Source organism: Taeniopygia guttata, chromosome Z (assembly GCF_048771995.1).
Source record: "Taeniopygia guttata chromosome Z, bTaeGut7.mat, whole genome shotgun sequence".
Taxonomy (NCBI): Eukaryota; Metazoa; Chordata; class Aves; order Passeriformes; family Estrildidae; genus Taeniopygia; species Taeniopygia guttata.
Genome location: NC_133063.1, coordinates 44,239,863 through 44,254,752, shown reverse-complemented (window position 1 = coordinate 44,254,752; position 14,890 = coordinate 44,239,863). Strand labels below are relative to the sequence as shown.

The following is a 14,890-nucleotide window of genomic DNA, read 5'->3' as shown; positions in this document are numbered from 1 at the left end:
GGAAGATTCTTAGATACATCTGTAATAATGATTATATGAGATATAAAAGTGAATAGAAAATAACCAGTTTTCTGGATTTGGTAGACTTGTTTTGCTATCAAATTAAACTTCATATATTTAAAGGTAAACTTCCTTAGCAAAACAGCTATGCTAGGATTTCGTCCCACCTTTTTCTTTGATATAATTAATGAGATTTTACCAATATATAGGATCTGAATTAAATTTTCTGGTAGAAATAAGTATTATTTCCACTGCATAACTGCACATGTGGTTCTCAATGACAACAATATTATAACTAATGTACTAGCAAACTGTACAAGACCTAACCACGATGCTTTTTATTTTCCAGGTGTCTGAATTCAGATAGATTCATAAATCATGAATGTTGGACTCTGGAGAGTTTCTTGGTAACTCTGTCATGTAATGATGCTTGGCAAGGTTAATTTTCTTTTTTAAAATCCACATTTTAGATGGGAAACCCATAGCATTCAAATCCAAGTAGCGCTCATTTTGATCTAGCCTACTATGAACAGAACTGAGGCCACTTTTTTTGTGGCTAAAAGGGATAGAAACTTGACAGGTTTCACAGAATATTCTAAGTTTTAAGGGACCCATAATGATCATTGAGTCTAACTTAAAATTGGCCTATATGGGGATTAAGGCTGTGACCTGGGTTAGAGCCTGTTATCAGCACCATGTTCTCTCTCAGAAATTTGACTTTCCAGAGTTTTCTGCATGTTTTCATCAGACTTACCAGGGTTTTATACATGCAAGGGTTTTTTACATGCATAAGGTTCAGGATTAGTGAGCAAAGTACACACCAAGCTGTGTGAATTAAATGAGTAAAAGAAGTCCTGGTTTTCTGATGTCAATATAAGGTGAGCTCTGCACTTCCCTCCTGCTTTTCTCCCTGTCTTAATCTGGATATGCAGAGCCCATGTCATAGAATATTTTTTAATGCTTTTCACTGTTATCTAAGGATGTTATAGAAAAGAATTCCCTTAATATCATGATGGCTGGAAGAGAGTATGGCACGTGCTTGTCCAAATCTGCAAGTGGTTGTGAACGGAATATTCCTGTGGTGTGGCATTTCCTGCCAGTGTGCGCTGCTGTTTACCACATCATCCTGGGGAGTCTGCATGACAACAAATGGCCTGCATGGTCACAGACAAGCCAGACTGCAGCATTGTCCTAGCAAATTCCAGAAGTGGCTGTCTTTCAATTAGTCATATTATAGCTATTATTATGGAAAAATTGTCATCCCACATGAAGTCAAGGCCCTTCTTGCCTGATATCTTGCCTCTGAAAATGATCAGCAGGAAAAAAGTCAAAATAAGAAGAGTGTTAAAGACAGGGCAAGTACAGAACTAATGTTTCTGTGCTATATCATTTCAGTTTCTACATTCTTCTGACAAACTTCCCAAGCAGATTAAATCAATAGACAGTAATGCCTTTATCGTTCACAAATTTTTGTATATATTTTTGGCTTTAGCTACCACCCCATAATATGGCAGTGAATTTCATAACAGAATGACATGCTTTTAAATATTGTTTTCAGTTGGCTTCACAATTATTTCATTGGTTCATTTTTACATTGTGTGAAATACGGAATCATTATTTCCTGGTTGCCTACATGACAATATTTGCATCCTCTTTTTATCCTGTCTTGTGTTCTTTCAGCTGTCAGACAGATAACTTTTAAAATACCTATATATAAAAATATATTTCTCCAGAAGATTTGCCAAAGAAACATTGACAAAGTCTGGACTTTTAAGAGCTAAGATAGTAATTTCAGAGAGAAATGAATTCTCTATCAATTCAGTAGGCCTGCTGTTTTCCTGAAATGGAGCATGTTCTTTGCAAGTCTGTAAAAAGTAGTCTCTGAAACTGGATATTCTGAAGTCACTGTTTCTTGATCCATGCCTAATGTTATATGATCTCACCATGCAAAAACAGTTCTATTGAATAAATATTTCTGGTACAGAGGATATTGCAGTAGTGAAAGCAGTCATACTGTCCAAATTTGTTATATAGTACTCGAAAATAATTACATTTTCTACTTGTCACATTTCTGTGCAGCCAAGTATTGATTAAAACTCTGAAACCCCAATGATATGTATTGTCACTTCTTTTCTAGGACTATTTTAGATGGAAGAAACTTGGATGAAAAAAAAATAGTCTTTCTTCTGCCTCTCTTGATGACTCCCTCCTATTATATCTATTTCAATATTACTGATAATAGTACCTATAAGGATGCAAGTCTTGTAGACCTGTGCTTTCTCAGACTTAAGAGAAAGTTAAAGTAAGATCTGTAGACATGGTCATCTACAACTGCATGATGGGAGGCTGTAAAGAAAATGGAGACAGACTGTTCTTGAAGATCCACATGGGAAGGTGGAAAGGCAATGGAGAGAACCTGGAGCATGGGGAATTCTGAGTAGATATAAGGATAAATTCTAACCCCACATGTACAAGAAAGAAACGCTCATTGAGCTACATCCTTGGAGATATTTAAAACTTTGACAAACAGTTCCTGGAATAGTGTTTTAACTGGGCTTTCACTGAGCTGAACTACTCAGGTAAACTCCAAACTCTGTGATTTTATAATTTTATGTTTTTGCATGTCTCTCTGATGCAACTTCTGACCACAGCTGAACAGTAAATGAGTTCCACATATTTTTATGTAACAGCAGGGGGTGACAGTTTCTTGTATTTGAGGAATAATGATTTACATGATGCATAAAGGATGTTCTTACCAAAAAAAAAAAAAAAAGAAAAAAAAACAATGTGAGAAGAATGAAGATGACCCCATCTTCTCATTACATCGGGGAGAAGAAAAGCATACACTTGGATAATTAGACTTTAACATAGATTTCAAAGACAGTCCTGCAAGGGATTGAGGGAAAACCATCTTATTTTATTCAAATGAGGGTGCTAAGACACATAACACTGTGTCTAGTTCCAGCCTCCTTGAGACAAGACAGATGTGGAACTCTTGGAGTAGGCCCACTGTAGGGTAACAAAGAAAATGAAGGGGCTGGAGCACCTCTCTTGGGAGGAAAAGATGAGGGAGCTGGGGCTGTCCAGACTCAAGAACAGATGACTGACAGGGAACCTCATCCATGTCTATCGGGGTCTGCAGGAAGGAGTTTGAGGATGGATCAGGGTTGCTCAATAGGTTCCAGCAACAGGGCAAGAGGGAACAGCAGAAATTGGTACACAGGAAGTTACACCTGAGCATGAGAACGAAACTTTACTCTTCAGTTTATTTGAACAGATTGTCGAGAGAGGGTGTGGAGTCTCCCTCACTGGGGATATTCCAGAGCCATCTGGATACAATCCTGTGCCACATACTCTGGGATGACCCCGCTTAAACGGGGAAGTGGGATGAGGTGACCACTGTGGTCCTTTTCAACCGACCCACTCTGGGATTTTGTGGTTCGTAGAGAGGTAGCTTAGAGTGGCCATGACATGAATAGTCCACATGAAATCTCCTTCAATCTAAATTGACAGCTTTACATCAGGAAGTTATTTCCTTCTGATTTTGCTGAACCCCTGAATGGCTAACACCTACAGCAGTATCAGCTTTGTTCTTGTAAGGGACCATGGTTTGGAAAGCTACTTTGCAAAAGAGTTTTAATGGTTAAGACACCTGCCAGTAAAAAATTGCAGAAGGCAGGAAAGAGAGCAAAACTTGGGATTGTAAAGTGAATTGTTTCTAGTGCAGAAACAGCAACATATAGGAAAGAAAGAAAGAAAGAAAGAAAGAAAGAAAGAAAGAAAGAAAGAGAAAGAAAAAAGAAAGAAAAGAAAGAAAGGGAAAATGAATGTATTTTATCTAATATCTTAAATAAGGAAAAGGAAAAATATAGGAACTCCTTTACAATTTCTGAAAAATAATCATTCACTCAATTAATTTGGAGATCACACAGTGGGCTATATAGTCAAAGCTAGTGAATGGCCTAGAATCAGTCTGCAGCATCAGGCGTTTCTTGCATTTCACCAATTTCTGTTTATAATTATATTTGTGGACATATCACTGATATTTTACCTTCTCAGGATGAACTTTTCTGCTAAGTTGGCCTCCTTATTTCCACGTTCAGGTCTCTTATGTTCCAATCCAATCCAATATATGTTCAATTCAAACAAGATACTTAAGAATAGATGTTACTTGCCGATTGGTTAAATTTTTGGAGGAATCTGGTGAGGAAAGAATGGAATAATATCAACAAGATTTTCCAGGTAAAATTCTAGCCCTTCCACAGATATCTGAAGGTTGAGGCACTTGAGAAAGAAGGTATAAGTATGACTCCATCTAGAGCTTGGCATATATTCCCGACCTTTCCATAGTTTGTTTCTCCCTATAGCAGAGTGGTGCACACACCCCTTCTGTATATATTGCTATTAGCCTTATAAGTCTTTGGATCTCAGAAACTTTTAATAAAGCCATGCAAGACTCACAGTTTAAAAGCAATAACTGACAATTATCCACTTAGGGGGTTAGAAAACTGCATTGAGAATGTAAAGTACACTACCAATCATATCTTTGTTATTTAATGGAGAGCTACTGTAATTTAGTTGCTACAACTGTCACGTAATAGGCCACAGTAAATTTGCTGGAGAAAAGAAGACCAAAGGCAGGATATATACCACTGCAATTGCTCTGAGGGTCCTAAATTTATATTTTCTTGTAATGCTAAAAAGGTTTTTCAACCCATTTTCCTCTCCAAAGACTAAATTCTCCAGACTGAATAAACCATCACCCATAAATCCACTTTGACAAACAAGGAGGTGAGTGTATATATATGAAATATAGATTTAATAAATATTCCTCATACATAGAGGAACTGCTGGTGTGTGTATAGCCTACTGGTGTTCTGCCATGGACTTTCTAAAAAGTGTGATTGGCAATGTATCATTCATTCTGGTAAAATTCCTGATAACTGACTCTGTCACCACATTTCAGGGTTTGTTTTTGTTTTTCTTGTAAACTAGAACCCTCAGAGGCTCATATTCATGAAAATAGTGGGAAGACACACCTCAGAACCAAAAGATTGATTGCAAGCTGCATTCAGTGCTGGAGGAAAGGTTGAAATATTTCTTATATTAACCAACTGTTTTAGCTATGCCTAGTTCCAAAGTTTCCTCAGCTTATTAACTCACAGGTCCACTTGTGGATCAATTATTAATACAAGAATAAAACAAGGTGGCCTTTTTGGACTGCTGAAGCTCTGTCAGCTCATTCTGCATATCTGTCTACCTAGGTCTAAGCCCAGAACTTCAATCATTGAACACTTTATTAAAGAAAAGAGAAAGTGGCTCTTTCTTCTTCTTCACACTGTAAGTGTTCAGCTGAACTATTCAATAATATAGCATCTTTATTATTCACTGTGTGATTTGTGCTTATATTATTACACATTACTATCGCACAATTAATCATAGTGACATGAGTGCCGAATAGAGAGAAATGAAGTTCTGAATAGACCTGTTTTAAAATATTATTTGCATATTAGAAACTATTTTTTATTATCACCTTATTAACATTTCTCAGTAAAATTGTCTTAAACAAATATTTGTATTTGAAAAAGCTGCAAGATCATAGAAAGTTACATTATATAACTACTTTTTAGGTTTATAATAAAAAACCTGAAATTTTTGACCAGGGTGAGATTTTTCCTAAGGGCAGAAAAGGGAAAAAAAGAAGGAAATCTTTAATTATTCACAGTACTAAGAAAGCTTTAGCAATGTATTTCTCCTTTAATAATCTTACCATCTTGCAACAGATGCAGGAGGGTTTAGTTTATGGAGCAATTTAATAAATAGGTCTGGAAACCAAATTTCTACCATTCTCTGTGTTTTTATTTGACATAGATCAACATTACTCTTATGTACATATTCCATTATAAATGCAATCCTATATTAGTTTACTCTTTAGGACTGGGTTACACTTTGCATGAAATAATGCAGTTTGCCTTATTCCCATTTTATGTTACTATTGTTCAAATTCTACCTCAAAGGCTAGAATCTCCCTGTAAACAGCCTATCACATCCTGGGATTAATGTGCAATTCGAGATGGACTCGTGTTTGCCTGAATATTAAAGCTGGAATATTTTAAAAATACCCCATTCTAATTAGTACTATGAATGATTATTTATCTGTTTTGACTTTACAGAGCAGGGATTGTAGAAGAGGTTACCATTAATGTGAGGTACAATGAGGGCTAATCAGGAACAAGTAAAATTTACCACTTTGCAAGAGTAATGATGATTTATCATCAGAATGCTTTTGAATTTCATCTTTCATCACACTTTTTGTGTTTAAAAAAAGTATAGAAATATGTTATCTTATTAAACAAACCAAGTACACATCTGTAAAATAAATCTGTTTTCTGGAAAAAAAGGCAGTTAAAAAAAACCCAGCTTGCAACTGAATTTGTATAGAATGAAGGACACTTATATAATTCACAAGACCATTTTTTTTGCCTCTGAATGCAGACATTAAAGATATTACAATTTACAATCTGCTTGTAGTGTAATTGATTCTTTGATGTCCGGTTGCTGTGTTACAAACATTAAACAACTTGTCTGCAGGTCAGTGATGATTTTTATTTTAGTGGGAAGCTATATTAGGTTTTTCTGTGTAATTTCACTTATTTATTTATTTTCTTGAAATTTCAGTGTATGTCCTAAAATCTTACATTTGCTTTAAAGAATTATGAATTTTGAAAACAACTGACATATGATTAAGTTACTTTGCTTTTTTATATCAGAAAAATATAGATGCTTTGTGGGAATATCTGAATAACGCCATTGGGAAACTCAATCAACCAAATTATACAAATCAGCTTTTGGAAGGAAGGATTATCTAGATAAATAATAGATGATCAATATTTTTTGTGCTATGTAGAAAATGAAAATTGAAAAATATTGAAATATTTCCTGTCTTAAGTAATGTTAAGAAGTCAATATTTTGAGAGGTCTTTTCCTAATTTAAAATATACAGACAAAAAGGTCTTTTGTCTATCAATTTACACATTAATGTTTTGTCTTGACCTTCAGTACTTTTCTGCAATATTTCACCTGATCTTGAATAAAAGCAATTTCTTACAGGAAATTTTCTATTTGGCAAGATCAAAATGTAATATTTGAAACATTTGTTTTCAAAGATGTACTTAACAAAGAAATTTCACTTGAATGTTAACTGTTCTTTACCAAAAGAAAAAAAAAAAAGAAAAATAGAATCAAAAGAATGTGGCAAAGTTTAAACATTCATGCTTTTTTTTGGACTGTACTAAAAAATGGTATGATAAATATGGAGCAAATCATTATTAGAGTGTGCATTTTCCTAAGACAGTCCTCTGATATTATATTTAAAGCAAAAGCAACAAGAAGACTATTTGATTTCTAGGACATAAAATGTTAATATTAATTAGATATTGAAACTCTCTACAAAGAAAAAATTACATTTACCTTTGCTTCCAGGTTTATCAAATAAAGTAGATAGTTCCCGTAAAATTTAAAGGACAGGCATAGCATTTTGATTGATGTTAGGACGCTCTTATTTTACATGGTATCAAGGTATTGTGTTGCTAAAAGCCTGGTTAGGCTATTGTCATGACTGAAGTATTAAGTCACTGTAAACACTTTACTTAGCAAGGCATAGTAAATAGCAACTATATGTCAGTAACACAATAAAATAACAACAACAAACCCCACAAAAAATGTGAGACAAATTATGCCATGTCAAAGATCCTATGAACTGAAAGTTAGTTCTATATAAGAATAATAGGATTATATAGGTATGAAACTATTTTTTGCATTAATTAGATTTTTTTATTTTAGTCTACTTGTAACCTGCTATTTCATTGTGGATCTTGTAAAACCATGGATGTACTCATTAGAAACTACCTCTTTGATTCCCTGAAAGTTAAATACCATATTTTTAGAGTCATTACCTGTGAGCAAATTAACCAGCTGATGAAAGCCAAGAAGAACCTAAACTAGAAAATTAATGTTACAGAATTCCTTTATCATGGTGGCACAATATAAGAAAGAAAAAGCAGACTGCTGTGTAGGCTTGACTCAAATGCATGTGTTGTTGGTGGTCCAAGCCTTGTAAATATCTGACAATCATCAATAATGTTCAAGTACAAGAAGTGCTGAACACAGTATTTCCTAGATTTCAGCATGACATTTGGTGGTAAGGGAATATTGAATTATTTTGTGTAGGTAGCAGTGGTTTCTCCTAGCAGGTAGAAGAGGACTTTGAGTAAGAATAATGTAAATGGAAGTGGTCCTGGGAATATCTGGTTAATGCCACTTCAACAGAAAAGATTAGGATGTCACCTAAACTTCTTTACCAATGCATCAGAGATACTGAAGAAGAGGGGAAATGTAACATACTGATTGGTAGATTTTGTACCTCATGGTTTCTTCTTTGGAAGTATGAAAACATGGTGAGTGGCTTTCTAAGGTTAAGAAGCAAATCGATTATGAACTGGAGTTTTGTCTACCAACAATGTAGTCTTGTCATGAGTGAACTAAAGTCATTAATAATACAGTAAGCAAAATGTGCTACAGTTAACCTTAAATTATAACTTACAAAGAGAATTCTTGCAGTTTCTGCTATGATTTATGGGCTCAGTTTATTCTATGCAAATTCATGCACAGTTTTTAATAAGAGGGAGGAGGAAAGATAAAAGAGCCCTGAATATTTTATAAGATTTTTCTACTTACCTTAATTTAGAAATATGAAGCTGAATATGTAAGTAGAGAATAATTACCTATTACTAATCTCCCAGATAGTTTATCTATTTCAGACCTGAACATCCTGAGCAATGCAAAACATAACTGTTTTACTACCTCTACCACTGTAAATATGATAATTAGGTATACTTCAGTGCTAGTTTTTGCTGATACATGAGAAGATAGATGCTGTAATATAATCAGCCAGTGCTTCACTATTGTTTTATATCCCTTTTAAAAATAATATGCCTGCTGTTCAGTATTTCATTCATTGGACACAGTAAAGTTAACTTTTAAGAGGATGATGCCCAAGATGAGTTCCTTGAGCATGCTTTTCCAGATGCAATCCCTAAATTTTAGAAATGGTGTAACAAATTTGGGGTTGCTGTAGAAATCCTTGCATACAACTGTACCAGAACTCAGTATTCTGTGTTCTGCAGCACAAGTTCTTCAATACTCAGTATTCAGTTGTGGCCCTGGTTCATAAAGGCACTTGGGCACCTCAGTTATATGTTGGACAGCTGGATAAAACAGAGCAATGTGCCACAGAATCATAGAATAACAGTCATTTAGGTTGGAAAGTACCTTCAGGATCCTCCAGAGTCCAATCTGTGACTGATCACTGTCAATTAAGCCATAGCACTGAGTGCTATATCCAGTTGTTTCTTGAGCAAGCCCAGGGGTGGTGACTCCACTACTTCCCTGGGCAGCCCATTCCAATCCCTCACCACCTTTTCAGTAAATAAATTCTTCCTGATGTCCAATCTGAATCTCCCTTGGTGCAGCTTGAGGTTACATTCCCTTGTTCTGTCAAGAGTTGCTCTAAAAGACACAAACACAAACTCCATTCCAGTTGTTCCTCTTGTTTCTGAAATTTAAACAGGAGCTGATAAGGCAGGCAGGAAGGCAGGAAGGAAGGCAGGAAGGAAGGCAGGAAGGAAGGCAGGAAGGAAGGCAGGAAGGAAGGCAGGAAGGAAGGAAGGAAGGAAGGAAGGAAGGAAGGAAGGAAGGAAGGAAGGAAGGAAGGAAGGAAGGAAGGAAGGAAGGAAGGAAGGAAGGAAGGAAGGAAGGAAGGAAGGAAGGAAGGAAGGAAGGAAGGAAGGAAGGAAGGAAGGAAGGAATCATGCCACTGGTTCTTTTTCGTGCATTTGCATATCTATCTAAAGCATACTAGGACCAAAAGCAATTTCCCAGGTGTACCTCAGGTATGCACTAGTGTTTAGCTTTTATTGCGGTCCAAAAAGGCCAATAGCTGTCTTTTCTGGTTTGAGTTTCATGGGCTTAGGTTGCATTGTTTGCTACACCTAGTTGCTGCATCAACACAAGATTATGATTTATTTTGTGGAGTATTCTAATGTTTAGATCCTGCCTAAACCCTGACAGGATCCTCAAGGTGGATTTCTCTTGCTTTCTGAATCTGGAAACAGAGCTGCTTGTCTTAACATCACATCAGTGATGCTGATCTCTCAAAAGTCAACGAGGAATGTCTGGATCAGATCCAGCTTAACTTCATTAAGAGCAAGAACCCTTAGTTTGGAACTGTACTTAATGTGACATGTGCCAAAACCAGGACCTAGTTTATCATCATCGTGTGAAGTGTGGCTGAGGAAGCTGGGATTGTTTGGCCTAGGGAAAAGGAAGTTCAGAGGCAGCATATCACTCTTTTCAACTGTCTGAAGGAATAACCAGAGATAAGGCATGTAGCCCCAGTATGCACCGGGGAAGTTCTGGTAGGACATCAGGAAGAATTTTTTCACTGAAAGGGTGGTCAAGCTTTGGAATGGGCTGCCCAGGAAATTGATGGGAGACACCACCCCTGAAGTAATTGAAGAAATGCTGTTCATAACACTCAATGCTATAGTTTAGTTGAAGAAGGTCATGCTGTGTCACAGGGTGGACTTGATGATCCTGGAGTTCTTTTCTATCCTTGATGATTCCATGATTTTATGATTCTATCACGAGTATTCAGACTACCAGAAGCCTCACTGCATATGCACAGTTCAGCCAGTGAAGATGCAATATCATATTCTGAGCATATCTCATGCTCAGAATCCTCAGGGTTCAACTGGGGAGCAACAAAAGTGTCAGGAAGTTAAGAAAATCAATTTCCTTGGATATATCCATTTTCTGAGAACTTTTGAGAGTGACCCCACAGGTATTAGATGGTCTTTTCCCAGCAGACATATCTTTTTCCAAAATTTGCAGATATGTAAAAATACTTGAAGTGACTATAGATTTCCAGAATGTATCTAACTTTTGTTTTCTGAATAACCATAGGCTGGATTTGGTGACTTTATCTGCAAACTGCAGGGGATACTAATTTAGATACTCACTTACTCATCTGAAGAAACTCAGTTTAATTATTTTTTCTGTCAGGGAAAAAGAATTCAAAATGATTTTTGTTTTTGGGGTTTTTTTCCCTCCAAACTTAGATTTTTTTAGCCCAATTTTTAGCCAAAATATAAAAAAGTTACCTTCTGATGTGCTGGTGTTATCAACTAGAGTAAACCATTCACTTATGACAAAATAGCAACTGAATAACATGAGTTTAAGAAGCGTAACTTTTGATTGTTCCACTCTGCTTTTCGCTGGGATGGCCTCACCTCAAGTCCTGGGGGCAGTTTTGGGTGATTTAGTACAAGAAGGATATAAATCTATTGGAGAGTGTCCAAAGGAGGGACATGAGGATGGTGTACAGTCTGGAGGGGAAGTCGTGTGAGAAGTGGCTGGGGCCACCTGGCCTGTTCAGCCTGGAGAAGACTGGGGAGAGACCTCACTGCAGTTACAACTTCTTTGTGAGAAGCAGAGGACAGGCAGACAGTGGACTCTGCTCTGTGGTGCCCAGTGCCAGGATCCAAGGGGACAGCATCAAGCTGTGTCAGGAGAGGTCTGGACTGGATACTGGAGAAAGGTTCCTCACACAGAGGGTGGTGGGGCACTGGAACATGTTTCCCAGGAGAGTGGTCACAGCGCTGACAGAGTCCAAGAAGAGTTTGGACAATGCAGTCGAGGATGTGGTGTGACACTTCAAGTGTCCTGCACAGGGCCAGGAGCTGGACTCAATGACTCTAGTTCATGCCTTCCACCTCAGCTTATTCTGTGGTCTGTGATTCTGTATATCCTGGAGAACCAAATTTTGAAGAATGAGTTTGTGTTGCTCAATTGAATTTGTGTGTGTGAATGTTAGTGTATATCAGAAGTAAGGTTTGTTTTTGTTTTTGTTTTTGCCTTTGTTTGGGTTTTGTTTGTTTGTGGTATTTTGCTTTGTTTTGTTTTGTTTTTTAATATTTTACTGGCTTATTACATCGCATCCGAAAATCCAACATTTGGAGTGATTGAATGCACAGGAGGGTTGAACATAAACCCGGCTAATGAAAACCTCTGCTAGCCATAGCAATTTTAAACTTCTACTGAATTCAAGAGACACTTTATCAGTTGATCCTTCATTGAATTTTTGAGTATTGTAGTGTAAAAGGAAGAAAAACAAAATAGTTTTTGAAATCAAATGGGTGCAGCAAGCAGGGTTCATATATGAATTTCTGAGGGAATGAAAAACATGGTGACCTCCAAAGGTTAAATTTCTACTGTTCTGTTCCCCAGACACTAAGAGAGGCTTTTTAATTTTCCCTGATACATAAAGGGGACAAGTTGTGGGAAGAAACAAAACAAAAGGAGCTATACTCTGAATAGAGCCACTGCTAGGAGGGAAATGAGAATGCTAAGTAATTGGTGGGTATAGATAGTACCTGCCAACTAGTTAAGCTGTTTGATAGCTGTCGTGGTTTGACACGGAAAAAGAATTTTTCCGGAAGGAAGAGGTCAATTTGGACATTGACCAATTGAAGGTAGACACGCCTCTGAGAACACAGAGGGGATAAAAGCAGAATTCCCAGGAAAACTTGCCCTCTTGGGTTCCGGTCAGCGGTCAGTGCAGGACTCTCCCCTTCCCGGCCATGAGCTGGGTGGGGGAGGGGAGAAGCCATGTGGCCTTGGGAGGTAGGCCCAAGGGTGGAGGGACTGGAACCGGGCTGGCCCCCTGCAGATGGAAGGGTGGAGAAATCTGAGATGTCTCCATTTCCCCTAAGAGTCTCTCTCTCCCAAGAGAGAAAAAGAGACAGCGGTGGTTTTATCAGCAGTTCACCGCGGGGAAGGAGAAGAGCGGGGGGGCCGCAAGGTGCCCAGCCGGGCTGTGGGAGCTGGAGCCTGGGCAGCAAGCCATCTCTGGGAGTCGGGACTTTTAACCCTTCCTGAGAAATGAAAGCTTTGTGAAATTTTTCTCCTCCTTAGTTTGAAAAGAGAGGAAGAGAGACAACCTGGGACCTGGGATGTTGGAAGGAGAAATTCTAGGTGGGAGAAGATGATAGAGTGACTTTTTGGCTGGACTTTTTCTTGGTAGCCACAGATTGAACTGATCTTCTTCTCCAAGAGAGACTGTATTTTAGGAGGATGCCGGTGAGCCAAAAAGACCATGCTTCAGCTGGGAAAAGACAGAAGTGGAGCGAACAGAGAAAAGTTAAGGAGGGCATCCTTGAAAGGAAAAAATCCTAAAAAGCAGTCTGTCCATCCATGCATTGGTGGTGAGAGCACTGTGCATGGAAAGGAGAGGGTCACCACTGGCAAACTTTTTTCTCCGGGTGGTGCCATGTGGTGACATGGAAGCACAGGGTGTGGCAGCCGTGTTTCTTGGGGGGTCTGTGGCACAGGAGAGACTCCTCTCTCCCTGCAGATGGACTGGGTGTTGATTATCTGGAGAGTGGAAACCTGATTGGGGTCCAGATTGTGTCTCACTGTGGTTTGTTGGAGTTGGGTGGTGGGAGGAGGAATGCTTTGGAAGGTTTTCATTTTAAATTGTGTGTATTTCTTTTTTTTTTTTTTTCCCTCTTTTATAGTAGCATAGTGGTAGTAGTTTAATAAAGTTTTTTCTTGTTATTAGGCTTGGGCCTGCTTTGCTCTGTTCTCTATCGCATTTCACAGCATTCAGTTGAGAGATTGCATTTTCATGGGGGTCATGGGCATCGTGCCAGTGTCAAACCATGACAATAGCACTCTTCTGTTGACCCAAGGGGGGCATTGGTAACACAAGGAAGAAGAGTTAGCAATAGTTTCTGGGTCTTTCATGAGGCTTACCATCAATCACAAACCATTGCTGTCCAGGAAAAAGGTAAAAGAATACCTAGATAAATAGGAATTGACAAAGCTAGGCAACTTAGAGAGAAATCTCTGGAGTTGCTTATAACCAAGGAAGACATATTGAAAGTGATACAATCAATGTAGTCCAGGATGACTCTGGGGACAAATGAGTTTACCCTTCAAGTAAAGGTAGGTGGAGGCATATTGTGGCTGGTATGTTTGTTTGCATGATGTGCTCACTGAAGCTTCTATACCTTCTACATTTCATTCTGCATTTTCAGGATTTTGTTGGGATCTAATGGAGACCATCTAAAAAACTCACACAGTTCCACAGACTCTTTCAATTTTAAGCAATTCATAAGTATTTCCAGCATGAGGAAAGAGATCCATTGTTGTCTGGGACAGGCATAAAACAGAGGAAAAGAAAAATACGCTTACTCTGTGCCATTCATTGCTTTCCTTCTTCAGAGAAACAGACATTTAATGTAGATATGTAGATGCCTTCAAAAGAAGCTCTTAAAAATGAAGTCAATCAAAACGTGTACCTTAAAAACAATTAAGGGAAAGGAAGACAAAATGTAAACAGAACCTGGAATGAAGCAGGATGTTGAATTCACAGGGCTCAGAGAACTAGGACACACAAAAAAACCCTGAATTTTCAACCAGTCTTGAGTTTTATAGTTTATCCATAAATGAGGTTGATCTCCCTAATGTATTCTGTAGTCATTGGTGAGAGGCTTGTTTGTTTAGACACCAATTTACAGATAGATTTTAATCTAGATCCTTTCTGCACCTCTGATCTCTTAAAACTGATGAATGTTCATTTGTTAGAAAAATTGTTACCTCATGAGGAATCTAACTGCAACTTAGCTGCTAAAATCAAGAGATTATGGCTGTGATGTTCTTTGCTTCAGTCACAGACTGAGAGACACAATTTAGGAGGAGAAAGAAACCATTCCTCCTCTTCATATGTGCATAGGCCATACAGAGGAGTAGGAATCTGTTAATGTTTAGG

General features: G+C 37.8%; 1 long non-coding RNA gene across 1 annotated transcript; it reads left to right on the top strand.

Moving 5' to 3' along the window:
• Window positions 1-12,335: 12,335 nt before the first annotated feature.
• On the top strand, window positions 12,336-13,674 carry LOC140681878 (uncharacterized). The gene is made up of 2 exons (XR_012053089.1): window positions 12,336-12,741; window positions 13,033-13,674. It is a non-coding gene; the product is annotated as an uncharacterized lncRNA (long non-coding RNA).
• Window positions 13,675-14,890: the final 1,216 nt, after the last annotated feature.